The 27692-nt window shown below is 42.2% G+C and overlaps 1 pseudogene; it reads left to right on the top strand.

Moving 5' to 3' along the window:
* The first annotated feature begins 1975 nt into the window (after window positions 1-1975).
* Window positions 1976-24785, top strand: LOC109870008 (zinc finger CCCH domain-containing protein 7B-like; annotated as a pseudogene).
* Window positions 24786-27692: the final 2907 nt, after the last annotated feature.

Genomic DNA, 27692 nt, shown 5'->3' on the forward strand with positions numbered 1-27692 from the left:
CCAAAATTCACCCAACTTATTGTGGGAAGCTTGTGGAAGGCTACCCAAAACGTTTGACCCAAGTTAAACAATTTAAAGGCAATGCTACCAAATACTAATTGAGTGTATGTAAACTTCTGACCCACTGAGAATGTGAGGAAAGATATATAAAAGCTGTAATAAATCACTCTACTATTATTCTGACATTTTATATTCTTAAAATAAAGTGGTGATCCTAACTGACTTAAAACAGGGAATTTTACTAGAATTAAATGTCAGGAATTGTGAAACACCTTAGCCAAATTCATTTAAAACTGTTTATGTAAACTTCCGACTTCAACTGTCAGTATTAAGACCCTTTACTCAGTACTTTGTTGAAGAACCTTTGGTAGCAATTACAGCCTCAAGTCTTCTTGGGTATGACGCTACAAGCTTGGCAAACCTGTATTTGCAGAGTTTCTCCCATTCTTCTCTGCAGAGCCACTCAAGTTATGTCAGGTTGCACAGCTATTTTCAGGTCTCTCCAGAAATGTTAGATTGGATTCAAGCCCGTGCTCTGGCTGGGCCACTCAAGGACATTAAGAGTTGTCCTGAAGCCCCTCCTGTGTGGCCTTGGCTGTGTGCTCAGGGTCATTGTCCTGTTGGAAGGTGAACCTTCGGCCCAGTCTGAGATCCTGAGTGCTCTGGAGCAGATTTTCCATCAGGCATCTCTCTGTGCTTTGCTCCGTTCTTCTTTCCCTCGATCCTGACTAGTCTCCCAGTCCCTGCCGCTGAAAAACACTCCCACAGCATGATGCTGCAGCCACAATACTTGAATTTGGGATAATCCCAGGTTTCCTCCAGAAATGAAGCTTGGCATTCAGCTCAAAGAGTTCAATCTTGGTTTCATCAGACCAGAGAATCTTGTTTCTCATGGTCTGAGAGTTCTTTAGGTGCCTTTTGGCAAACTTTAAGCGGGCTGTCATGTGCCTTTTACTGAGGAGTGCCTTCTGTCTGGACACTCTACCCTAAAGGCCTGATTGGTGGAGTGCTGCAGAGATGGTTGTCCTTCTGGAAGGTTCTCCCATCTACACAGAGGAACTCTGGAGCTGTCTGAGTGACCAAGGCCCTTCTCCGATTGCTCAGTTTGGCCGGGTGGCCAGCTCTAGGAAGAATTTTGGTTGTTCAAATCTACCATTTAAGAATGGAGGCCACTGTATTCTTGAGGACCTTCAATGCTGCAGAAATTTCTTGGTACTCTTCCCCAGATCTGTGCCTCGACACGATCGTGTCTCGGAGCTCTACGGACAATTCCTTCGATCTCATGGCTTGGTTTTTGCTCTGACATGTACTGTCAAACTGTGCCAAGTTATTTTGTGTGCCTTTCAAAATCATGTCCAATAAATTGAATTTATCACAGGTGGACTCCAAGTTTTATAAACATCTCAAGGATGGTCAATGGAAGCAGGATGCACCTGAGCTCAATTTCGAGTCTCACAGCAAATGGTCTGAATACTTAGGTCAATAAGTTATTTCTTTTTTTAGTTTAATAAATCAGCAGAAATGTCTAAACCTGTTTTCTCTTTGTCATTATGGGGTATTGTGTGTAGATAAGGGAACAAAATAATTTAATTCATTTTAGAATAAGGCTGTAATGTAACAAAACGTGGAAAAAGTCAAGGGGTCTGAATACTTTCCGAATGCACTGCAACTATGGTTCTACGAATTCCTGGAAGACCGTCAGTACGGTTGAAAGTACAGATTATATCCCTCGATCCACGCAGTTCGAGTAATAATAACAACAAAGGAACGCAGGTGACGTGACAGCATGCGAGGATGTGCCCGCGGTTCATATAAAACCGTACGTCAGACCACGCACTGTCTCAGAGAACCTTCTTGTCAGTGTTGCCAACTTAGTCACTATTCTATTCTAGCGACACATTTTTAAAATAGAAAGTTGACTAGCGTCAAATCTAGCGACTTTCTCTGGTGTTATTGGAGACTTTGAGACTCTGACATGAAAGCAGGTATCATTCTTACTCTTCTCAACGAGCAGCGGCCGTGGGCCCCACCCCCGTCCCAAAGCACTCAGTCCTCACGCAGCAGTCAGAGCAGGAGATGTTCACCCCGCCACGTCCAGACCACAAATGAATTGCACATGCGGGAAGCCGCCGCTGGCTGATCCCGCCCTGGCTTACATTCAGGGATGTAAATGTAAAATGTTCTTTGTCTAAAATAAATCACTGCGTTTGACTCACACAGCCTCAGTCACTTACTCACCTTGTCCACTGTGTGTGTGCCTCTCTGTGACATAAGCAAAACATCTAGCTGGCTAGCTCATCATGTCTCAGTCTAAACTGTACACTCAAAAATACAGAAAGGAGTAGGAATCAAACCCTGAATTCAAAGGCTGGTTGAAGATGTTTTTTTGCAGATGATACATGGGCATACTGCCTCTACTGCCTGGCTACTCCTACCCCGGACAACAGCACTGCACCCCCAACAGCAACTCGCCCAAGCCTTCCCCATTTCTCCTTCTCCCAAATCCATTCAGCTGATGTTCTGAAAGAGCTGCAAAATCTGGACCCCTACAAATCAGCTGGGCTAGACAATCTGGACCCTTTCTTTCTAAAATTATCTGCCGAAATTGTTGCCACCCCTATTACTAGCCTGTTCAACCTCTTTCGTGTCGTCTGAGATTCACAAAGATTGGAAAGCAGCTGCGGTCATCCCCCTCTTCAAAGGGGGGGACACTCTTGACCCAAACTGCTACAGACCTATATCTATCCTACCGTGCCTTTCTAAGGTCTTCGAAAGCCAAGTCAACAAATAGATTACCGACCATTTCGAATCTCACCATACCTTCTCTGCTATGCAATCTGGTTTCAGAGCTGGTCATGGGTGCACCTCAGCCACGCTCAAGGTCCTAAACGATATCTTAACCGCCATCGATAAGAAACATTACTGTGCAGCCGTATTCATTGATCTGGCCAAGGCTTTCGACTCTGTCAATCACCACATCCTCATCGGCAGACTCGACAGCCTTGGTTTCTCAAATGATTGCCTCGCCTGGTTCACCAACTACTTCTCTGATAGAGTTCAATGTGTCAAATCGGAGGGTCTGCTGTCCGGACCTCTGGCAGTCTCTATGGGGGTGCCACAGGGTTCAATTCTTGGACCGACTCTCTTCTCTGTATACATCAATGAGGTCGCTCTTGCTGCTGGTGAGTCTCTGATCCACCTCTACGCAGACGACACCATTCTGTATACTTCCGGCCCTTCTTTGGACATTGTGTTAACAACCCTCCAGGCAAGCTTCAATGCCATACAACTCTCCTTCCGTGGCTTCCAATTGCTCTTAAATACAAGTAAAACTAAATGCATGCTCTTCAACCGATCGCTACCTGCACCTACCCGCCTGTCCAACATCACTACTCTGGACGGCTCTGACTTAGAATACGTGGACAACTACAAATACTTAGGTGTCTGGTTAGACTGTAAACTCTACTTCCAGACCCATATCAAACATCTCCAATCCAAAGTTAAATCTAGAATTGGCTTCCTATTTCGCAACAAAGCATCCTTCACTCATGCTGCCAAACGTACCCTTGTAAAACTGACCATCCTACCAATCCTCGACTTTGGCGATGTCATTTACAAAATAGCCTCCAATATCCTACTCAACAAATTGGATGCAGTCTATCACAGTGCAATCCGTTTTGTCACCAAAGCCCCATATACTACCCACCATTGCGACCTGTACGCTCTCGTTGGCTGGCCCTCGCTTCATACTCGTCGCCAAACCCACTGGCTCCATGTCATCTACAAGACCCTGCTAGGTAAAGTCCCCCCTTATCTCAGCTCGCTGGTCACCATAGCATCTCCCACCTGTAGCACACGCTCCAGCAGGTATATCTCTCTAGTCACCCTGTAGAGAAATGCTATTTCTTATGCAGGTGACCAAACTATTGTTGATAAAGGGCTACAACTCAGAGTTGAGCCTGTGGGGTCCCCTACAGGATAGCTCCCGCATTACACTAATGGCCAAAACCAGCGCACACACACATGATCTCCTTTGTCTCTTAACATTGTGTGTCCGAAGAGGATTCTACGATGACGGACAGACTACTGAGCCAATGGCGGAAGACTACAGACTACACCCCAGCTGAACCAATCCAAAGATCCGATCTTCCAGAATCAACCTACTTTCTGTTCTATATATAAGTGGTGTACTGATTGTATCGGCCTCTTCTTCGTCTGCGCTTCCGTACGAACCAGCGGGAGAGCCGTAATTACGCTGTTCTAGATATCTTCACTCTGAATAAACTGTAGCTTGTCATACAATTTACCACCTTGTCTGAATCGATCCTTGACCGACTCGTCCGTCTACATATCAAATTGCTAACAACCCCCAAAACCAATTCTTTCTTTGGCCGCCTCTCCTTCCAGTTCTCTGCTGCCAATGACTGGAACGAACTACAAAAATCTCTGAAACTGGAAACACTTATCTCCCTCACTAGCTTTAAGCAACAACTGTCAGAGCAGCTCACAGATTACTGCACCTGTACATCGCCCACCTATAATTTAGCCCAAACAACTACCTCTTTCCCAACTGTATTTAATTAGTATTTATTTATTTTGCTCCTTTGCACCCCATTATTTTTATTTCTACTTTGCACATTCTTCCATTGCAAAACTACCATTCCAGTGTTTTACTTGCTATATTGTATTTACTTTGCCACCATGGCCTTTTTTTGCCTTTACCTCCCTTCTCACCTCATTTGCTCACATTGTATATAGACTTATTATTCTTCTGTATTATTGACTGTATGTTTGTTTTACTCCATGTGTAACTCTGTGTTGTCGTATATGTCGAACTGCTTTGCTTTATCTTGGCCAGGTCGCAATTGTAAATGAGAACTTGTTCTCAACTTGCCTACCTGGTTAAATAAAGGTAAAATAAAAAAACTTTAGGAAACTTTAAAGCACAATAAGAGCCCTGGAGGAATATAAAAAAATAGCCAAGCTCCTTGGCTACTCCCCTGCAGAGATAGACAAGATTGTCCAGCAATGGCGTGCCATCCATCTTAGTAAATGGAATGAGACAAAAAACACACTGGGCTTCTGGAGTGAGATTTTGAAGTTCAGAGATGCAGCTGATATCAACCCGTTTCAAGAACTTGCCATGGCTGGTAGAAATTGGATGTCCTTGCAGACCCTTAACTCCATCCTGTACATTCGATATGGACTGAAGCTGTCTGGTGAGGCTTGCTATAAGCACCAGCTGCCTGATAATGTTTTGCAGCTTTTTGGCACATCAGCTGCTTACTCATTTAAGTCAGCTCCCCCAGTTGCTGAACCTGCCATAGAGAGCCTTTACCAAAATGACGAACACCCACTCTTTCTGTGAGCCAGCACAGCCTGTGCGTGTGTGGAGGGGGGTCTGGAAGAAGAAAAAAACGATTAACCTGAATTAGGGCCAGACTAGTTACCATAATTTTCTCACATTGCCATTGACAATTTTTTCTATTTTCTCTTTTTGGTCCATTTCGATTGTATTTTTTTAATGTTATGGTTAAAAATGTTCATGTTTTACTGTGACTTGTTGTAGGCTCCTAAGTGGACCATAAGGTTAAAAACCAAACCAAATTAAGAAAAATATTTTTAAACTATGTAACTCCTCCAGTGTCTCTTTTGGGTCACGCTTGCCGGTCCCAAGCCCGGATAAAGGAGGAGGGTTGGAATTGTGACATAAAAAAAGAATCGACAGATGAAAGTTCATTTGTAGTTCTAAACATATTTAGGGTGTTTTTTACTCACTTTTTGTCTCTCCCACGACGTTATTCCTCTCTCCTACAGCATCCATCACAATTACATGCACAGTTATGCAAATTAGGTGATGACGTCATTTAGCGACTTTTAGGACAGCCAATAGCTACTTTCCTTACTGAGGAGTTGGCAACACTGCTTCTTGCCCTAAAGATTCTGAGTAACAGGAAAGTACTGACGGTCTTTGTAGACCCATAGTTACTTCACACTGTCACTGCGGTTTAATCTTTGGATGAATCATAGAGTACCAACAAGGTCACGAGGAATAGCACCACTAATCTCTGATTAATGCACCAGTGCCACTGGAAAAATGGCAGAAGATTTGTTCGCTCCACCACATTCTGGAAAGGAGGGGGCAGTAGGCTGCCAGTTTGATGGCTTGATTGATGTCAAGGAGTGATAAAACCTTAGGCAAAAAGGCTGGTTGGGCCATAAACTCACGCCAAGGTCGCCTGTCTTCCATCGTATGCAGATAGGGCTCATAGAGAGCATGTGGAGTTAATTTACACGTTTTGCTGATGAAATAGCCAAGAGGAAAGCAATTTCCGAGAACCATTTTATGTCCGCCTCCTCCGTATGCTCAAAATAAGATTTTGTCAAAGCCTCCAATACTAGCCCGGGGGGGATGCAGTTGGCGGACACCTTGTACGAATTGGCAGATGAGGAAATGGGCCCCTGCCGATTTTCCATCGATGAGTAAATGGTTAGACGATATGGCTGAGGCATACACCTTCAAGGTTGAGGCAGAGCGACCTGAGTCCAATTGTTTCTGAAGGAAGCTCAGTAAAACCGGTACAGAGCAAGACCCTGGTTCCTCCGCCCTGGTTCGGTAAACAGCTTCCAGCAACCAGCATACATCATCTCTTTTTGTGTAATATCAATACTTTTCCCACAGGTTTTTTCAAAATGTGTTCAACAATCAAAAAGGAATTTATGAACATGATAAACATTTATTTACAAACTCTTGTTAACTCTGACTCTGCTTGCTCGTCAATGCAACTGCCACCTAGTGGTCACATTGAAAATAGCCACTATCAACCAACCCGCAGTTCTACTGGACCAAGCGTCTCATCTCTTGATTTGAGCGCAACTTCATTGGGGAAGAACTGTGTAGAATTTGGGGTAAAAACTCTCACATGTTCCGTCCAGATTCAACAACCATTTACCGTGGACAAATATGTGTCTGGAGGATTAATATTCTATAAGTTATTTAGATAACAGTTTTTGAAGAAGAACAAGGTCGGGCGGGGTGTTGTTTTCGGTGAGTAAGCTAACTGTAGCTAGCACATTAATGTCCAGTCAGTTTGGCTACCTTACGAATTTACAAAATCACAGTTATGAAGCTGTATATCTGTTATTCAGTTGTCACTGTTATTTTGAACTGACCCAGCCAGCTAACTACCTAGTTTAGCCCCGGTGTTACGATGCTGTCCCTGATGCAGGCAAATGGGCTCTCCATAAATAACGTTAATCAAAAATATGTTCTGTAAACTGAATTGCCAGCTGATATAGCTAGCTACTCTTATGTATTTTATATATTTAACGGCTAGTTATTTATTTATATATATATATATTAAAGTAGTGTCACTGCTGGTTGAAGATAAGACGTAAGTAAACAAACCAAAGAGAAACTAGCGTTAGTTACAAGCTAAAGCGACTGGGTGGATAACGGGGTCAAAGTGGCCCGCTATGCTCAGGCAGAGCTCTACGTCAACAGGGCAGCGGCACACTTTCAGTTTGTAAGACACACACACGCTTAACAATGTTAAAATGTTTAGTTAGCATGTGTACAGTACCAGTCAAAAGTTTGGACACACCTACTCATTCTAGGGTTTTCCCTTTATTATTACTAGGTTCTACATTGTAAAATGATAGTGAAGACATAACATATGAAATAACACATATGGGATCATGTAGTAACCAAAAAAGTGTTGAACAAAATGGATTTTATATGTTAGATTCTTTGCACACTCTTGGCATTCTCTCAAACAGCTTCATTAGGTAGTCACCTGGAATGCATTTCAATTAACAGGTGCGCCTTGTTAAAAGTTAATTTGTGGAATTTCTTTCCTCCTTAATGCATTTGAGCCAATCAGTTGTGTTGTGACAAGGTAGGGGTGGTATACAGAAGATAGCCCTATTTGGTAAAAGACTAAGTCCATGTTATGGCAAGAACAGCTCAAATAAGCAAAGAGAAACGACAGTCCATCATTACTTTATGACATGAAGGTCAGTCAATACAGAAAATGTCATAAACTTTGAAAGTTTCTTCAAGTGCAGTCGCAAAAACCATCAAGTGCTATGATGAAACTGGCTCACATGAGGACTGCCACTGGAAAGGAAGAGGATAAGTTTGTTAGAGTTAACTGCACCTCTGATTGCAGCCCAAATAAATGCTTCACAGAGTTCAAGTAACAGACACATCTCGATATCAACTGTTCAGAGGAGACTGCATGAATCAGGCCTTCATGGTCAAATTGCTGCAAAGAATCCTCTACTAAAGGACATCAATAAGAAGGGACTTGCTTGGGCCAAGAAAGATGAGCATTGAACATTGGAGAGACCTGAAAATCAGTCCTTTTGCCTGATTAGTCCAAATTTGAGATTTTTTGGTTCCAACCACTGTGTCTTTGTGAGACGCGGAGTAGGTGAACGAATGATCTCCGAATGTGTGGTTCTCACCGTGAAGCATGGAGGAGGAGGTGTGATGGTGTGGGGGTGCTTTGTGGTCACGCTGTCTGTGATTGATTTAGAATTCAAGGCACACTCACCCAGCATGGCTACCACAGCGTTCTGCAGAGATACACCATCCCATCTGGTTTGCACTTAGTGGGACTATCATTAGGTTTTCAACAGGTCAGTGACCCAAAACACACCTCCAGGCTGTGTAAGGGATATTTGACCAAGGAGAGTGATCGAGAGCTGCATCAGATGACCTGGCCTCCACAATCACCTGACCTCCACCCAATTGAGATGGTTTGGGATGAGTTGGACCACAGAGTGAAGGAAAAGCAGCCAAGTCGCAGGGCGCCCTACAGAAAAGCTCTCTAAGGAAGCTGGGCCGACTCCGGGAGGCCTATGGGTGTGGCACTGGATGCCTTCTCACTGCCCCACATGTAAGTCAAGGCCACAGGGCACACGAGCACCGGAACCATAGTTCAATTAAAATGATGAATCTAATTTATTCTACAACATGCTTTTAGTTCCTCACATTTCTTTAGAATAAAACATTTCATTTGAACTTATTGTTTATGGGATGTACTTTATTTCTCATACAGGACAGGCAGGTGGGTGAACTGGCCCAGGACCTGGCTAATAAACTAGGCCTGATGGTCCGTAAGGCCTACATAAGCCCTCAGATAAGTTTCGTTACCTCTGACTCTACCCACTCAAATATCAAAATGCCAGGACAGGTACAGTGCATTCAGAAAGTATTCAGACCCCTTGAATATTTCAACATTTTGTTACGTTACAGCCTTATTCTAAAATGGATTAAATAAAACATTTTCTTCATAAATCTGACCGTGATTGAACTCTTTGGCCTGAATGCCAAGCGTCACATCTGGAGAAAACCTGGCACCATCCCTATTAGAGGTCGACCGATTATGATTTTTCAACGGCGATACCGATTATTGGAGGACCCCAAAAAAAAGCCGATACAGATTAATCGGCCAATTTCGATTTATTTATTTGTAATAATGACGACAATTACAACAATACTGAATGAACACTTATTTTAACTTAATATAATACATCAATAAAATTAATTTAGCCTCAAATAATGAAACATGTTCAATTTGGTTTAAATAATGCAAAAACAAAGTGTTGGAGAAGAAAGTAAAAGTGCAATATGTGCTATGTAAAAAAGCTGAAGTTTAAGTTCCTTGCTCAGAACATGAGAACATATGAAAGCCGGTGGTTCCTTTTAACATGAGTCTTCAATATTCCCAGGTAAGAAGTTTTAGGTTGTAGTTATTATAGGAATTATAGGACTATTTCTCTCTATACCATTTGTATTTCATTAACCTTTGACTATTGGATGTTCTTATAGGCACTTTAGTATTTCCAGTGTAACAGTATAGCTTCCGTCCCTCTCCTCGCTCCTCCCTGGGCTCGAACCAGGAACACAACGACAACAGCCACCCTCGAAGCAGCGTTACCCATGCAGAGCAAGGGGAACAACCACTCCAAGTCTCAGAGCGAGTGACGTTTGAAACGCTATTAGCTCGTACCCCGCTAACTAGCTAGCCATTTCACATCGGTTACACAAGCCTAATCTCGGGAGTTGATAGGCTTGAAGTCATAAACAGCGCAATGCTTGAAGCACCATGAAGAGCTGCTGGCAAAACGCACGAAAGTGCTGTTTGAATGAATGCTTGCGAGTCTGCTGCTGCCTACCATCGCTCAGTCAGACTGCTCTATCAAATCATAGACTTAGTTATAACATAATAACACACAGAAATACGAGCCTTAGGTCATTAATATGGTAGAATCCGGAAACTATCATCTCGAAAACAAGACGTTTATTCTTTCAGTGAAATACGGAACCGTTCCGTATTTTATCTAAGGGGTGGCATCCATTAGTCTAAATATTCCTGTTACATTGCACAACCTTCACTGTTATGTCATAATTATGGAAAATTATGGAAAATTAGGCGGCCCAAACTGTTGCATATACACTGACCTCTGCGTGCAATGAACGCAAGAGAAGTGACACAATTTCAGCTGGTTAATATTGCCTGCTAACCTGAATTTCTTTTAGCCAAATATGCAGGTTTAAAAATATATACTTCTGTGTATTGATTTTAAGAAAGGCATTGATGTTCATGGTTATGTACACATTAGAGCAACGATACGCACTATCGTTTGTATGCAATGCAGGACACTCTAGATAAACTAGTAATATCATCAACCATGTGTAGTTAACTAGTGATTATGATTGATTGATTGTTTTTTATAAGATAAGTTTAATGCTAGCTAGCGACTTACCTTGGCTTACTGCATTCGCGTAACAGGCAGTCTCCTCGTGGAGTGCAATGAGAGGCAGGTGGTTAGAGCGTTGGACTAGTTAACTGTAAGGTTGCAAGATTGAATCCCCTGAGCTGACAAGGTGAACATCTGTCGTTCTGCCCCTTAACGAGGCAGTTAACCCACCGTTCCTAGGCCGTCGTTGAAAATAAGAATGTGTTCTTAACTGACTTGCCTAGTTAAATAAAGATTAAATAAAGGTGTAAATCTGACAAATCGGTGTCTAAAAATACAGATTTCCGATTGTTATGAAAACTTGACATCGGCCCTAATTAATCAGCCATTCTGATTAATCGGTCGACCTCTAATCCCTATGGTGTTTTTCAGTGGCAGGGACTGGGAAACTAGTCAGGAACGAGGGAAAGATGAACGTAATAAAGTATAGAGCTATCCTTGATGAAAACCTGTTCCAGAGCGCACAGGACCTCAGACTAGGCCGAAGGTTCACCTTCCAACAGGACAACAACCCTAAGCACACAGCCAAGACAACGCAGGAGTGGCTTTGGGACAAGTCTCTGAATGTCCTTGAGTGGCCCAGCCAGAGCCGGGACTTGAACCCGATCTAACATCTCTGGAGAGACCTGAAAATATATGTGTCAACCTGACAGAGTTTGAGAGGATCTGGAGTGAAGAATGGGAGAAACTGCCAAGGTTTTAGCTTCATACCCAAGAAGACTTGAGCCTGTAATCACTGCTAAAATTGCTTCAACTAAGTACTGAGTTAAGGGTCGGAATACTTACGTAAATGTGATGTTTTTTTGCAGAAATGTCAAAAACGTATTTTTACTTCGTCATTATGGGGTATTGTGTATAGATTGATGAGGGTGAAAAAATAATTTAATCCGGTTTAGAATAAGGCTGTAACGTAACAAAATTTTGATAAAGTCAAGGGGTCTGAATACTTTCCGAAGGCACTGTATTCCAGAGATGGTTCGGTATGGTTTAGAAATTTTGGGATCGAGCTTGAGTTGACAGTGTAGCCCTGTTAGCGCCTGGACTTGTTGAAATATCTTCACGCCTAGAAGAACCTCCAGGCTTCCGTCAACTGTCAATATTTATTGAGAAAGAATTATGAATTACTGGGCAGTTTGGGAAAAAACAAATCCAGTCCGAATCGTCCTCTGGAATAACGGACATTCTGGAGTAATTATTACATCATTGTAAGGGTTTTCTTCTGGTGAAAGAGAGGCGGACCAAAATGCAGCGTGGTGGTTATTCATGTTTTTAATAAAGACGACTATACATGAACAGACTAAACAAAACAAGTGAAAACCTAAACAGTCCTATCTGGTGCAAACACAGAGACAGGAACAATCACCCACAAAACCCAACACAAAACAGGCTACCTAAATATGGTTCCCAATCAGAGACAATGACTAACACCTGCCTCTGATTGAGAACCATATCAGGCCAAACATAGAAATAGACAAACCAGACACACAACATAGAATGCCCACCCAGCTCACGTCCTGACCAACACTAAAACAAGGAAAACCCATACGAACGATGGTCAGAACGTGACAATAATCAACATTCTCTAATAAATCTTGTCCCATGTGAATAGGGCTTAGCCTAAATGTCTAAGAAAATTGAGGAGAGGGCAAACCACAACTTATTTAGGTCTATAATCAATAGCATAACTGTTAAATGTGCCTGGCTTTATAAATCATCCATATATATCTACAGAAATAAGACAGATCCTGCTTCTGTTGCCTGTTTGACTGTTTGTTTAATAGCCTACTGAAGCCTCATGGAACGGCAAAATGTCATATAAAACAATTTCACCGATTTGGCTGTTTTTAGTCTTTTCCATGCTGTAATTAAGCCTTTTTTTTTTGATTCGCTACAACAGACTGGTGTTGCTTAGAATGTATTTAATGATGTTTGCACTGTTCCAAACAGGCAGAAAAATAATATTGTAATCTAACAGCACCTGTTTGTTACACGTAATATGCATGCAGTTCTCGCTCCTATACTCTTTTTCTTGATCTCGTTGTTGTTATTATTATGATCATTATAATAAACAATGGCGTTATCATTAGTAGGAGTTGTATAGCAGCCTTGTATAACCACTATCGAGCAGTAGGCCCAAGAGCCTGTTTTGTTTAGTCTTAATACCTCATCTTACGTATGCTTATATTTCAATATATAGGCTACTGTATCAATCATTCATTCGTTCCTGCCATCACACAGCATACAAGACATTCATGCTTCGAAATGAAATCAAGCATTTTTGCCTTAAAATTAGATAAAGGGAGCTTTGAATAATTAACCTAAACAATAAATAAACTACAATTCACGAATACATTCAACTGTTTTTCTTAAACAAATTAGGGATTTCGGGAACAACTTTTCAGTCAGAAACAAGTAAACTAAATGGCTCAAATAATGTTGCAGGGACAGCGCAATAAACACTTGACTGCCGTTTTGGATCTATCATCATGTCACCAGAATAAGAGCCTCAATATTTATTGGAAAGGAGCATCAAGGGCACTTTCACCACCCTGTGAAGTTCATCATAACTTATTTAATCTGTAGCCTAACTGCATGGTTTCCCGAGTCGTAGTGGGATGACCACACCATATCATTGCGTGACTTCAAGTTTACTCATATATTTTGGTTATTATATCAATATTTGTGCATAAGTGTTTCCACTGCCATTTCGCTTTCATTTTACCGTCACAAAAAGATCACGAATGAACAAAAGATCTTTCTTCATTTATAACATTTTATCAAAACATCCTGTTTCCATCACAGCTCTCTTGATTTTTATTTATACGGTATGACTTTACTCGCATGAAAACTGGGTGGAAATGTGGTTATTGGCATTTTCTTATTACGGGTGAATGGTTAATGTTTTGATTAACCAAGCCTTGTCTCTTATTTTAGATGTCCTCCAATGGGCAGAATCTTTGACTGACATTGCATCAGATATGTCAGTTCACCATAAAAACATAACATTTAACTTTAACAATTTATTTGACATTGTCATTAGCATGTCTCTCAAATTCCCTTCTCTCCATGGCTCGATCTCATCTTCCTCTTTGTTCTTTATCCCTCCCAGTTGATCTATCCAACGCCCAGTGTATCCCCGCCCCTCTGGCCACACCCATCCCTGTCAGCGATGAGCCCAGTGGCCACGCCCTGTGCTGACCTATCAGATAGCCCCAGTACAGGCCTGCCCCGCATGCCCTACTCTGTCCCCGTGTCGGAGCACATGGAGGAGTGCAGCGTGATCCCTGACGATCTGGACAGCCTGCTGGGGGATGACTGCATCTCAGAGGAAGTCAGCGAGGTGAGAGGGTCGCTACTAAGGTCACGTCAAGGAAGGATGCTGACGGTGCTGTACCGTCCCTCTGTTGACCAGTAGACATTTGATGAGAGAGAGGAGGTACAGACATTTCGTCAGTAGAATATAGGAACATTTAAGGAAGTATTTCCGGGAGTTGCATGACAGCAGTGGTGTAAAGTACTTAAGTAAAAAATAGTTTGAAGTAATACATAAGTTGTTTTTTTACTTACTTTATTCCTAAAGAAAATAATGTACTTTTTACTCCATACATTTTCCCTGACACCCAAAAGTATTTGTTACATTTTGACAGGAAAATGCTCCAATTCACCCCCTTTCAAGAAAACATTCCTGGTCATCCCTTCTGCCTCTGATCTGGCGCACTCACTAAATGTCATGGTTCTCTTCATCTGAAGGAGAGGCGGACCAAAGCGCAGCGTGGTGGTTATTCATATTCTTTAATTGATAAAGAAACTACACATGAGATAACTAACAAAAACAACAAATGTGAGAAAACCTAAAACAGTCCCATCTGGTACAAACACAAAGACAGGAACAATCACCCACAAACACACAGTGACACCCAGGCTACCTAAGTATGATTCTCAATCAGAGACAACTAATGACACCTGCCTCTGATTGAGAACCATACTAGGCCGAAACATAGAAAACCCCAAATCATAGAAAATCAAACATAGACTGCCCACCCAACTCACGCCCTGACCATACTAACTAAATACAAAACACAGGAAATAAAGGTCAGAACGTGACACTAAACACAAATGCTTATTTTGTAAATTAATGTTGAAGTGTGCCCCTGGCTATCCGTAAATAAATAAAAAACACAAGAAAATATGCCATCTAGTTTGCATAATATAAGGAATTAGAAATTAACTTTTGACACTTAAGTATATTTTAGCAATTGCATTGACTTTTGATACTTAAGTATATTTTAAACCAAATACTTTTAGACTTTTACTCAAGTAGTATTTTAATGAGTGACTTTTACTTGAATCATTTTCCATTAAGGTATCTACTTTTACTCAAGTATGACATTTGCATACTTTTCCCACTACTGCCTGACGGGTTGCACATTTTAGTAGTTGAACTTCCACCACTGAAGTACCTTACATGGAGCACAGAGCTATGCATTTCTGGTCTAGAAGGAGATCTAGAATAATATGTCTCTCTCCCTCAGTCACAGAGCCCAGTCCAAGGCGCTATCCCCACCAACCTCCCCAACACAGCTGTGGGCCTGCACCCTCCATACTCCTCCAGCCCCCTCACCCCAGCTACCCCCTGCCTTCTTCAGCTTCACTGTCAGCCAGATGTCCGCTCTGGAGGCCTACCCCTCGCTGGGCCAGAGGGACCAGACCTCCACACAGGTGCTGGATGCCCTGGGGGCCTTTCCCCCGGAGGCTGGGGACACAGAGGGCAAAGGAGGGGCTGGAATTGGAGGGCTGGACTCCCTCTCTGAGTACATCTTGCCTGACATATGAACAAGGTGTATGGATCCGGGTGTGTGTTTTGGTGATGTCAATTATATTGAAAACAGCAAAGCCATTGTAGCAGGCTTTTTTTTTTTTGCCTCTAGAACCATACAGTTTAAACCTGCATCAGCTGTTACATAAACCTTCCCGGAACTGCCCAGTGACCCTGAACAGTCCTCGGGGAATGTGTTAGTTGTTGTTGAAGCCAGTTTGTGTCAGCAGCACTGCTGTATGGCCACATGGTGTCTGGTATCCCTGTGTCCTTGTGTTGCAGTTCTGTTCTCCAGGGGGAAGAATTTCTCACAGTATCATCTCTGGGATCTACAAACACAGCTCCCCTCACACAGTAAGACAGCGGCATAATGCCTGAACACTCCGATGGATACTCTCATCTTCTTTCTCCTGTCTTCTGAGTTTATCACAACATGGATGTCTCTATACTTGATACTATACTTTATACTCTATACTATGTGTGTTTTTTAAATTCCCAGATTGCATTTATTCTATTGTTGTTATTTATGCTTTTGTGATATTCCTTATTCTGATAAGTTCCCCTACTCTTCTCTCTGCAGGTTTGTGGGATATGGACTACCAGTACCAGGCAGAAGCAGCTCACCGCTGTAAGAGGGACCTGCTGCTGTCTCGCTTCAAGAACAAAGAAGACCCCACCCTACCAAAATAACTTCCTGGGGGCCTTTGTGTTTTGCAAAGGTACGTACAGTACTGGCCTCAAAAGTTTTAGAACACCTACTCATTGCAGGATTTTTCTTTTTTTAAACTATTTTCTACATTGTAGAATAATAGTGAAGACATCAAAACTATGAAATAACACACATGGAGTCATGTAGTAACCAAAAAAAGTGTTAAACAAATCAAAATATATTTTCTATAGCCACCCTTTCTATAGCCATCCTTTGCCTTGATGACAGTTTTGCCCACTCTTGGCATTCTCTCAACCAGCTTCACCTGGAATGCTTTTCCAACAGTCTTGAAGGAGTTCCCACATGCTGAGCACTTGTTGGCTGCTTCACTCTGCCGTCCAACTCATTACAAACCATCTCAATTGGTTTGTGTTGAGGTCGGGTGATTGTGGAGGCCCGGTCATCTGATGCAGCACTCCATCACTCTCCTTCTTGGTCAAATAGCCCTTACACAGCCTGGAGGTGTGTTTTGGGTCATTGTTCTGTTGAAAAACAAATGATAGTCCCACTAAACGCAAACCAGATGGGATGGCGTATCGCTGCAAAATGCTGTGGTAGCCATGCTGGTGAAGTGTGCCTTGAATTCTAAATAAATCAGAGACCGTGTCACCAGCACATGCATGTTCTCTTACTCAAATAAGCACAGAAGTGCTGGCAGTAGTTTTAATGTTGCTTAAACAGAATTTTCCATCAGTGATAGTAAATATTATGTACTCTCTACCTCATACCTATTTCCTGCTCCTCCTCTGTCTCCCTGAAGAGGTCCAGGAGCACCAGGAATGACAGTATGGGGAGAACTGCACGTTTGCCTACTGCCAGGAGGAAATATACCTGTGGACCCAGGAGAGGAAGGGGGCTCTGAGAAGGGAGCTGCTGTTTGACCCGCTGGGCAGCACCGAGAGACGGGCACTCAGCGTCACACTCCTGCTGCAGCAGCACATGGGCATGTTCATGTTCCCCTGTGAGGTAGGGTGTGATGCATATAGACCTCCACATGGTGAACTTTGCAGTATTCTGTATGTACACACACACTCCGTTTCGCTCTCTCTCCCTCTGCAAGAATGTTTTGACAGTAAGCCTCCCATCATCAGCAAGTGCAGCAAAGAGAACTTGGCTGTCTGCTCAAACCTCACTGCCCGGCATCCCTTTGATAAGTGAGTCTCCTAGACCTTTCTGTACTTTTCCGTCATCCTCTCTCTGTCCTTCATTGTATCAGATCCAAATAAGCACTTTGTCTTGGTATAATGGATTCTAAATCCAATTTCCCTCAGACAATATTAAAGTCAGCTATTTGCACCCTGTCCCCTTCTGCCCTCTCCTTCTCTCTCCTCCATCTCTTCCCCCTCTATCTCATCCCTGTTTTCTCAGGTGCCTAGTGCATGTGGTGTGTTCTGCCAACGTGCGCCACAATAAGGTGCGCCCGCTGCACCCCCTCTGTGAGTTTGACATGTGTCGCCACGAGGTGCGTTATGGCTGCCAGCGCGAGGACAGCTGCTCCTTTGCCCACTCCGTCATAGAACTCAAGTGCTAGGTGCTGCAGCAGGACACCGGTACAGAAGTACTCATGTGTTTGCAAGCATGGCTGCACACACAGACACACTCGATCAAGGATTCCAGCAAAATAACCAAAGTTCACACTATCATCTGTTACTTTGTGTGTCTTTATTAACTTCCCTCTCTCTCCCAGGTATCACCCATGAGATGGTACAGAAGTCCAAGAGGCTCTGGTACAGGCTAGAGCAAAATGCTCAGAAACAGAAGGTGAGCATGAGATGGGCACGATGCCCTTGTCTCCTAATACAATACACCATTTGGGTTATTGTTTTAAGGGCCTGATTTACAAGATCTCTCTCACTCATGGTCTGAGCCTGTGCACGTCACACACCAGAGCTGTGGTGGGGGGAATAGGGGGAGTGGGAGACAACCTCAGGGGTGGAGGGGATGGCAGGGGGTTAAACCTGAAGATGAAGTTTGTCTGTGGCCAGATGGATGGACATGTCCACGAACCAGACAAGGCCCTCAAGTACTGCACGACAGGTGAGAGACGATATCAAACTGACATCTGCACTCATGGTAAGTGCTGAAGTTCTCGTGTCAATATGAGGCTGCAGGGGCTACCATCTGTTTCATGACCAGGCCTGAACTGATAATTAATAGGATAAAAGGAATGTTAAAGAAATAGGCCCATTAAAGGATTAACTCTATAGAAATGCAAAATACCTTGTTCTGAATGGTCAATTTCACTAACTTTATGATTGTAGTCCATAGTCATGTTCTTTTCTTTCTCTTTCTCCCGCCCATCTCTCATCTCTCTTCCTCATCTCTGTCTTCCCCTTTCCCCCTTTCTCCAGCTGGACTAAGGAGCGTTGGGTATTGCTGGTGAAGTCTTTGGAGAAGAAGAAGTGGGTCGTTGTGCGGCCTCTTCCCTTCTCCCGTGCATACCCACAGCAGTATGACGTAAGTCCCTCCCCCTTCTCTATCCCTCCATCACTCACTCTTTTCACCCTTCCCCTCTCTCATACACAGTCACACCCACCTAAGTATGAACTGAGTCACCCCTCTCTACTAATTTTCTCCATCCCTCCCTCCCCTCGAGGTCTGTTTTAATCTCTCCAATCAGGCAGTCATTTCCAGCAGACCTCTCACATGCTGAATACAGCTGATGTTGTTTACAGCTCTCCTCCTCTCGTCTTTACACCTATAGGCAGCTTGGCCTTTGTTCCACGGTAGGTTAGCTATTTGTCGTGCTACTACTTGTGAAGGAAAAGGGTTTCTGTAAAGAAGGGCCAGTATGTCAGCATCCGTTTCAATTGTGTTTTGACATCCGATTATAAGGATTGTCAAATAAAATCACAGGAAATTATACAATCAGGACAGACAGTGCAATAATAAAGCAGTCTCCCTAGATGTGTGTCCATGTGATGAAGCAGAAAAAGTACCACTGACATCGGGAACTGTTCCTTCGCCCACATTCTGGAAGAAAGGGACGTCTGGACGTACATGAAGAACAACAGCTGTAAGATTCTGTCTTTCTGTTGCTTTTCCTCTTTTTGCGTGTGTCATGGCCAAACAAATAATGTATTTACAGTGTATTTGTTTGCAACGCTAATCCCTGTCCCCTCCCGTCCACAGTGAGGGACATGCAGCAGATGTTTGACATGTGGCTCAGGCTGACCAGTCAGAATAGACTCACTGATGCAAGCCTTATGGCCTCGCCTCTGGAGGAGAAATGGGTTTCCCTGACGACAGATTCCACTGAGTCATTGGTGAGTGGCTTAAGTCATAGGGGCGGTGGGGTACTAAGGTAACATGGAACTGTTTTAAGATGGTCATTAGCTATTTGATTTGTAATTTTACGACCCCTTTAGGGATCCCCCAAAAATAAAAATAAAACAGGATTTGATCAAATATAGAATACAGGTTCATAAATGGCAAAAAAGACACACTTCAAAACCTTATGATTTATTTTTTGACTATGTGCTATATCTAGGAGATATGAGAAAGCTCAGGAAATATTTACGTTTTTCTGGACACATTTGATCCCTTATTTTTGTTGGCACAACTACCTTCTTTCTTCCATTCCTTTTTGTATGGGTTACCTTCAGACGACACTTGTGAGAGTCTCCCCTTTCCATAGAGTGGAATAATAGTTTGTAGGCCAAACCGTTCGGACGCTACATAGGGTTTTGTGAGATTCCTCATGGTCTGACAAACAAGGCTACAGCTCGGCCATCTTCTGCAGATGCAGAAGGCCGACATAGGCAGTGGATTGAGCCGCAGCCCGTGCAAAAAACACGGTAGCTCTAGCTTGAACTAATGGATTTTGATGGGGATTTTTTGTTACTTAGATTTGATTCACGGCTGTGTCAGTAGACTCCTTAAGGATTAAAAACAAGTGGTATATTTTTTTTATACTAGCCTTTTCTGATGTTGGATGTGGAGAAACCCATTTTGTGAGTGTCAGTCTGGGCAGAAGGAGGAGATGTGTGAGTGTTGTCAGGCTGAGGCTGAGCCGCTCCCTGGAGCTGTGGATAAGTGACCCTGATCCCACTACACCAGAGACCAGCTACAGTACCTACCGCCTGTGACGAGAGTCTGAATGCAAACACACACACCCCTTACAGTACGACAAATTGCTGATGCAACAGGCACCGCCTTGTGCGATGCACACACAGAAAGTAATGCATAAGAAAATGCGCGTTTAAACGTCTTCAACCAAATCCTTCCCTCCTTTCCTTGTAGGAACGTAGAAAGGTGGAGAGTGAAATAGGACAGAAATTGTGAGTACGCCATTTTGTTTGTCCATGGTAGTTAGTGCTTCACTCTATTTGTCTGCAATATTGGTAGAGGACTATGAATGTAAAGCCAGTCAATGCCATAATGAGAAAGCCATCAAATTATATATGGTTGTGGAATGTATTCGGAATACCCAAGACAAATCTTATATAACATTTAAAATGAACCCCTACCCCACCTATCCTCCCCTTTATTGATAGAAATTGCATAGCAGTCTTTTGGTTACATAAGCAAGTCAGGCAGCCCAACCTGTGGTCAGCACTGACATGTACACGCATTCACATACATATGCACTGAGCAGGCTCAGAATGGAACACAGTGTTTCATAATATGGCATTGACATTGGAGGACTATAGGGGTCAAAGTGACTGTAGCAGTTCAGCTTTAGTTCTCACAGACTCTTCACTCGGACCCACTCAAACATACTGTGCCGTATGCTTAGAGTCTAGAGTTTTTGTGGACCACATGAACAAGTCCTGGTTTGTCTTGGTCAGTAGGGCTGGCACAATTACAGCATAATCCTGAAACCGATGAACCATTGTTGTTAATATTTTTCACAACCGTTTTGTTATTTACGAACGACTGACTGAAGACGGGACAGTCGGTTATTCGTGCGGTTGAGTCGGTTTCTGCGGTAACACGGACTCTTCACAACGTGATGAATCTTTGTTGCTCCTTGCTGAAACAAGCAAGTTGTTGTTGCAAACAAGTATTTGGTTGCCTAGGCAATACCCCCACCCTGCAGTCGGGAGAGGAGACAACTTGCAGTCAGGAGGAGAGGAGAAAATGTGCCTCTTAAAATCCCCAAAAAAGACCAATAACCATCATCCAAAATTCCATGACTGTCACAGCCCTCCTGGTCAGGTGACGTGGCTTCATTTGGCATGTGGACCACCAGTTTAACTAGGATAATGTGAAGTTACCTTTACCACATTAGCCCTCAAATGTAAACCTACGCTGATTAATCAAGGGAAAACTGATTGTCTGGGATGAGGTGTCAGAGTTCATGAAAAGATGATAAGCACAATATCAATGAAGACATAAAAAGTAAATGAAAAGTAAGGTAGGACTACCCATAATTTAGGCTTAAAAGGTACGTTTTTAGCCTAGTCTTAAATTTAGATGTGTGTATATACATGCACACACACACTGTGTGTGTGTGTGTATGTGTACATACATGCATACTGTGACGGCCCTGAATTTTATGAACCGTCTCAGTGCTTCTCCTTCCAATAGGGCGCTTCCCCTTCAATTGCCAATTAAATAGGGCTTTTCCTTCCAATAGGGTGCTTTCCCTTTAATTCCCAATTAAATAGCCAGCATCAGCTGCGCAAAAGTGGGGTTGTGATGGAGACGTGAATGAGGATGTGTTCAACCTTCAGTTCCGAAGCTTCTCTATTCCGTTTGTTTTGTTGCATTTAAATGTGTGTTGTGTAGCCTAATAGAGTTTACCCAGGATCGGATCCACTCTTTGCGTCGTGGACTAAACCTCTCTGTTCTTCGTGGCCTTTCTCAGCTGGAGATCTGTTGGCGGATTGGATTGTCTGACTGACCGACTAACTACAACCTTTTTGTATACGGTATTTCATTTGTTTTGATGTGATGTATACTGTGATGATTTATCTAATTAGTTGTAGTTGAGGACTTAGTAAGAGTTGATACGCTTTATAGTTGTGTGGTAAAATAATTGTTATTGATTGTATGATTAATTCTGGGTTTATGCTACACTTGAGTGAACGGACAAACATTGCGTGACAAAGGTCACTTGGGTTCCCTGAACTCCTTTACCGGGCTGGACTCTTTTTAGACCAGAGGCACAGGACATTTCTGGAGGAACCAGAACTCATTGTGTTATATTATTGTATGTGTGTGTTATCATTTATGTTGGTAATACAGCCCACGCAAAAGAATACAGTTGTTTTTGAAGTTCTTTCCAATGTTTTAAGGGTTTATGAAAAGTTTATTTCCATCCTGACTTTTACATAAGTCCTTTGTATTGGTGTAGACTTGACGGACCAGATGGTACTCATTCCCTCCCAAACCAAAAGGAGAAACCAATGTTTTCTCTGGTAGGCACAACCTACCTGGCACCCCTATAAATAATAACCAAGTCAAAACCATTACAATACATACATACATACTTGTGCTGCGGTAATATAAAAATTTAAAATAAATGCATTTTCTGTACACCTCACAACATTAAGTACATATTAAATCTTCAATCATTTTTTCCCCACATCAGGCATTAAAGCCATTTTATTATTTTGGAAGTTGTCTGAATATGATTATAAAAGATGCTTGTTATAAGATCAACATGTACCTAATGCTCATGTGTCCCTAAAAACCAATTAAATTATTATAAATATAAAATGTATGTAAAATCTTAGAATTTTGCTATATTAAACCCTGAAATAGACATTGTCAGCAGGTCATCATTTACATTTTTTAAATGCTTTCAAATCAGAATTCTGACATGAATCTGATCTTCTTGGGATTGTCCTTAACATTTCAGACTGAGCTCAGATCATCAAATTCATATTTATTCATCTTTGACATTTTATTTAACATATATTGTCTTGTAACGGGGTAGAAGAGACACATCGGTTTCCATATGAACTAGTTTAGTTTACAATCAAAATCCCTCCAAGATTTACCCCCAAAACATTGCATTTCATTGTATGTAACCATGTAATAAGGACATTTAGATATAGTTAGATTAATATGGGTTTTATTAACCAAACTGCAGTAAATATGGCAACATATAAAACACATCAGGCATTGGGGTAATTAATAACATTCAACAGGTTTCATCAGAAAAGTTCAACGTGTCATCAAACAGTAGGAACATTTTCCAAGGGCATTTCAAATGCTAGAACAGGAGCCCCATATTCATTCATTCATTCATTCATTCATTCATTCATTGTTTTCTTTCTCAGAGTCTGGCCAACACAACTCTCTCAACGTGTTGGTGGCGGGATGTCACACGCTGTGGGGGTGGAATCATCTCAAGGACTTCATCAAACTAATACCAGTGGATGTCGTCTCTAAGGCCAGTAAAATCTGTTTGGTCCTACACGAGGCATACATTTCACTTGTACACATGCCATCCGTGCTGAGGATGATGCCTGGATAAAGGTCATCAAATTCCACTACACACCACTGCCCAAGAACACCTGCATTTCCCACACTGGATTTCATCCACAGGTTGTGGATTTTCCTCATTGGCTGGCTGTTCTGGAGCAGCCAGGACCTTCTGCCTGAAACTGAAGTACTGTGTGTTAAAGCATGCACAGTTTAGGTCCTTCTTTGTTGAACAAAGGCTGCTGACATCACGAGACATCAGCTCACCAGGAGCAAAGGGTGATGACCCGGTGTAGTCTCATGGTGGAGGGCACCGCTTTTATCGAGCTTGGCATCATCTCCATCGCATGTTCAACATCTGGACTTTGTGGAGGAGTGGTCAAGTTCCTCAGTGTTCCTTTCCTCTCCTTGCTTCTTTTGTATGCTCTTCCCCGTTGTTTACGCTTCTGACGCTGGTCTCTCACTTAAATCACTGATATTTTAATTTTTCCCTGCTTCAACATTTATTTTCCTTCTCTGACGCTTTATCTCAAGGTATTGTTCCCTTTTTTCGACACTGCCTTTGTCTTTCTGCTGCTGATGTGGGTGCCATCATTCCCTAGATGGTTCAATGGATAACGTTAAATCAAAGATTCTTAGAATATATACATGTCTACACTATAATCCGTGAGTAATTTAGGCTCTAGAGCAACTTAAAGGAACAACGGAAGTTAAGAGCCTTGCCCAACTCTCGTACCACTAGGCTACCTGCCTTTAAAATATATTTTTTGCTCACATTGAACACATTACAGCATGTTTCATAAGTGAATGTAAACCATGTATAATATATTGATTAATTCATTTGTTTAGATGCAGTAAGTAACTCAACCCTGTCACAAGTTTTACAACCCTGTTACAATGAAATGTGATGGTTTTTGGCTCAAAATGGCCTCTGCTTCTCATGTGAAGGACAGTGCATGAAATTAATAGATTGTACATTTTTATGTGTTGAAATATAATTTTGATAGGTACTAGTTTTCCATGTTTATTTAATGTAACGGGGTTAGTTGTTCAGGTCGACGATCCCCACCTGACTTTAAAATAACAACAAAATACAGATATAAAAGAATGTGATTACTTGCCTCTTTCTGTACCATGAAAATTGTTGAATGATGTCAGTTCCTGTTAATGATGGCACTAGTGGACTGACTATTTTTTTATAGGCAGAGTTTGGTATGCGTTGAGTGTAGACTGACGGACAGACCGAAATTGTGTGATTTTAATCAATAATCATGCATTTATTTGATAAATACTTACTCAACAAAAGAACACATATGTTTGCATTAATGGCAAAACTGATTAATTATGTGCACATTTTAATATTAATTTCCCAAGTAAATATTAAGTGAAACGCTCGGGGTACATGGCACAATTCTTAGTCAGTTAAAAAATAAGTTTTTTTTTTAAATGAAGTTAAAATGGATGCTATATTTATTTCAATTCATTATACTGGACATTTCAATTTATATACAAAATCTTTTAACATTTTTATTTTGGTGATCCAATACTTGAAATATAACATAAAAAGTCAGAGGGGCTGCAATATTACCCGAGCCCAAGAATGTCCCATATAAACTAAGCAACAAAAAAAAGAAACGTCCTCTCACTGTCAACTGTGTTTATTTTCAGAAAACTTAACGTGGAAATATTTGTATGAACATAAGATTCAACAACTGAGATGTAAACTGAACAAGTTCCACAAACATGTGACTCACAGAAATGTAATAAGGTGTCCCTGAAAAAAGGGGACGGGGTCAAAATCAAAAGTAAGTCTGTATCTGGTGTGGCCACCAGCTGCATTAAGTACTGCAGTGCATCTCCTCCTCATGGACTGTACCAGATTTGCCAGTTCTTGCTGTGAGATGTTACCCCACTCTTCCACCAAGGCACCTACAAGTTCCCGGACATTTCTGGGGGGAATGGCCCTAGCCCTCACCCTTCCGATCCAACAGGCCCCAGACGTGCTCAATGGGATTGAGATCCGGGCTCTTCGCTGGCCATGGCAAAACATTGACATTCCTTTCTTGCAGGAAAACACGCACAGAACGAGCTGTATGGCTGGTGGCATTGTCATGCTGGAGGATCATGTCAGGATGAGCCTGCAGGAAGGGTACCACATGGGGGAGGAGGATGTCTTCCCTGTAATGCACAGCGTTGAGATTACCTGTAATGACAACAAGCTCAGTCCAATGATGTTGTGACACACCGCCCCAGACCACGACGGACTCTCCACCTCCAAATCGATCCCACGCCAGTGTACAGGCCTCAGTGTAACGCTCATTCCTTTGACGATAAACGCAAATCCGACCATCACCCCTGGTGAGACGAAACCGCGACTCGTCATTGAAAGAGCACTTTTTGAGAGTCATGTCTGATCCAGCGACGGTTGGATTGTGCCCATAGGCAATGAAGTTGCCTGTGATGTCTGGTGAGGACCTGCCTTACAACAGACCTGCAAGCCCTCAGTCCAGCCTCTCTCAGCCTATTGCGGACAGTCTGAGCACTGATGGAAGGATTGTGCGTTCCTCGTGTAACTTGGGCAGTTGTTTCCATCCTGTACCTGTCCCGCAGGTGTGATGTTCGGATATACCGATCCTGTGCAGGTGTTGTTACACGTGGTCTGCCACTGCGAGGACGATCAGCTGTCCGTCCTGTCTCACTGTAGCGCTGTTTTAGGCGTCTCACAATGGAATTTATTGCCCTGGACACATCTGCAGTCCTCATGCCTCCTTGCAGCATGCCTAAGGTACGTTCACGCAGATGAGCAGGCACCCTGGGCATCTTCCTTTTGGTGTTTTTCAGAGTCAGTAGAAAGGCCTCTTTAGTGTCCTAAGCTTTTAGAACTGTGACCTTAATTGCCTACCTACTTAATTGCCTAAGCTGTTAGTATTTTAACAACCGTTCCACAGGTTCATTAATTGTTTATGGTTAATTGAACAAGCATGGGAAACAGTGTTTAAACCCTTTACAATTAAGATCTGTGAAGTTATTTGGATTTTTACGAATTGTCTTTGAAAAAAGGGATGTTTCTTTTTATGCTGAGTTTTTCAAAAGTTTGGGGTCACTTAGAAATGTCCTTGTTTTTTAAAGAAAAGCACTTTTTTGTCAATAAAAAAAAAAAAAATACAGTGTAGACATTGTTAATATTGTAAATGACTATTGTAGTATCAGCAACCATCACTCCTGTGTTCTAATGTCACGTTGTTAGCTAATCCAAGTTTGTCATTTTAAAAGGTTCATTGTACATTAGAAAACTCTTTTGCAATTATGTTAGCAGAGCTGAAAACTGTTGTTTTGATTAAAGAAGCAATTAAACTGGCCTTCTTTCGACTAGTTGAGTATCTGCAGCATCAGCATTTGTGGGTTTGATTACAGGCTCAAAGTGGTACATGCATACATACAGTACCAGTCAAATGTTTGGACACCTACTCATTCCAGGGTTTTTCTTTTATTCTTACTATTTTCTACATTGTAGAATAGTAGTGAAGACTTCACAACTATGAAATGTTGTGAAATCCAGGAATGTGGGTTTGTGTTACTATAAATGTTGGCTTTCAATTAAAATCATAAGGTTAAATTAAAAACAGGACACATCCAAGGTCACTTGCTCGATGAATGGTCATGTAGTAACCAAAAAAGTGTTAAACAAATCAGAATATATTTGAGTCTTCAGTAGCCACCCTTTGCCTTGATGACAGCTTTGCACACTCTTGGCATTCTCTCATCTGTAGTGCATTTCAATTAACAGGTGTGCATTGTGAAAAGTCAATTTGTGGAATTTCTTTCCTCCTTAATGCGTTTGAGCCAATCCATTGTGTTGTGACAAGGTAGGGGTGGTATACAGAAGATAGCCCTATTTGGTAAAAGACCAAGTCCATATATGACAAGAACAGCTCAACTAAGCAAAGAGAAACAACAGTCCATCATTGCTTTAAGACATGAAGGTCAGTCAATACAGAACTTTGAAAGTTTCTTCAAGTG

This window comes from Oncorhynchus kisutch, linkage group LG25, assembly GCF_002021735.2.
Source record: "Oncorhynchus kisutch isolate 150728-3 linkage group LG25, Okis_V2, whole genome shotgun sequence".
NCBI classification, from domain to species: Eukaryota; Metazoa; Chordata; class Actinopteri; order Salmoniformes; family Salmonidae; genus Oncorhynchus; species Oncorhynchus kisutch.